The sequence below is a fragment of the Tupaia chinensis genome, unplaced genomic scaffold (assembly GCF_000334495.1).
Source record: "Tupaia chinensis unplaced genomic scaffold, TupChi_1.0 Scaffold000118_1, whole genome shotgun sequence".
In the NCBI taxonomy this organism is placed as follows: Eukaryota; Metazoa; Chordata; class Mammalia; order Scandentia; family Tupaiidae; genus Tupaia; species Tupaia belangeri.
The window spans coordinates 2723131-2724895 of NW_006159584.1; positions in this window are offsets into that span (position 1 = coordinate 2723131).

Here is a 1765-nt window from a genome sequence, read left to right on the forward strand (position 1 = left end):
AAACCCCAAAAGAACAGGTGGTGTTTGCTCAGAACATGTCCCCACACCTCAAATTCTCTCTCTTAAACGTGTCCCCACACCTCCTTCTTTTCCTTCTCTTTTTTTCCCTCCCTTTTGCCTTTCTCCTTTCCTTTTTTTTTGTTTTTGTTTTTGGCTATCCACCCACCTCCTCCCCTCCACAGGTAGAAGAGAAAAAAAAAAAATAGCTCCTCTCCTGTGGTTGAATCTCTAGGATAAAACTAACAGTAGGCAATCATACTTCTCACTGTATATTTAAAATAAAATTGTCGATGACAGTGATGCACCCAAAAATATAAAAGAAACAAAAGGCATGAGAAAGGCAGAGAGGGGTTACATTATGAGAGTTATTTCTGAGGCTGAGCTTTGACACCAAGGAATTCTGATGTTTTGGTTTTTAATAGCACCTATTAGGGACCCGCAGAAGTTATAATGGTTACAGCACTGGACTCATACATAGCCAACCATGGTTCGAGTCCTGGACCCAGTGGTTTAAAATTCATGCCAGGCAAGTGTGCATATATGCCCAAAGTACTGAGGAGAAGGGAGTGTTGTGTGGCCATTCTCCCTGGGGGGTGATTTCTCACTTTCTGCCTGTCTCTTTGTCTCTCTGGCAAGTGCATGTACCCTATAGCAAAAATCTCTCTAAAAACATTAATAAAATAGTACCTCCTAAACCATAATCCAAATTGTTCCATTTTGCCTTAAAATAGTTCTAGACAGAATACCAGTTTTTTAAAAAGAAAAATGGCACTTTCAAAAACAAATAGCAAGTATTAAACAAGGTTCTTTTTTTCTAGAGTAAATGCTACATCTTGAGGAAGAAAACAAAAGTCCCCACAAAGCAGAATCCGTTTCTCAGAGAGAGAAGCGAAGACATTTCAATTTGTGGTGACTTCTTGTTTAGTGACACGAAGGCAATGATATTAATGCAATGACATCTTGAGTACAGAACTGAAGAAGACTCGAGTAGTTTGAGATCCTTCACTTCATTTTTTGGGTTATAATTGTGATATGGGTAAGGATGACATGAGAGAAACTGGAAATTAATTACAACAACATACTAGAATGATTGACCTATTTATTATTAAGTTAACATCAGGACCAGCAGTTAGCGTAATAGCTATGTTGCTGGACTCCCACATAGTCGATCGCGGTTCGAGTCCTGGACCTGGTGACTTAAACTCATGCTGGGCGCGTGTGCGTGCGTGCCCAAGATCCCAAGAGGAGAATGGAGGAGAAGGGATTGCGGCGTGGCCATCCCCCCTGGGAGTGATTTCTCACTTTCTGTCTCTCTGTCTCTCTCTGTCTGTCTGGTGAGCGCACGCGCCCTATAGCAAAAAAACCTCTCCAAAAAAAAAGAAGTCAACATCTAACTAGTAAAAAAAAATATATAGACAATAAAAATATAGAAAAATATACATACATACCTACATATTATATATGTACTTTACATACTATCTATTTCCTATGTATACTACATAATATAACCTACACATACCAGGGAAACTATGTATACACATAAAATATATAAAACATACATAGGTTATATTTTACATTTATTGTGACCATAAGACAATATAACCTGCTTTTCTTGGGATGATGCTGGTCTATACTCATACCTATGATGTCATATTACCATATCTCCTAAACTCTCAAAATCATCCTTGTTCAGGTGATAAACTTTAGAGTTCCCTTTCGATGGGAAGCTAGTCATCTCATACTAACTTACTTTTGTTTCATTTCA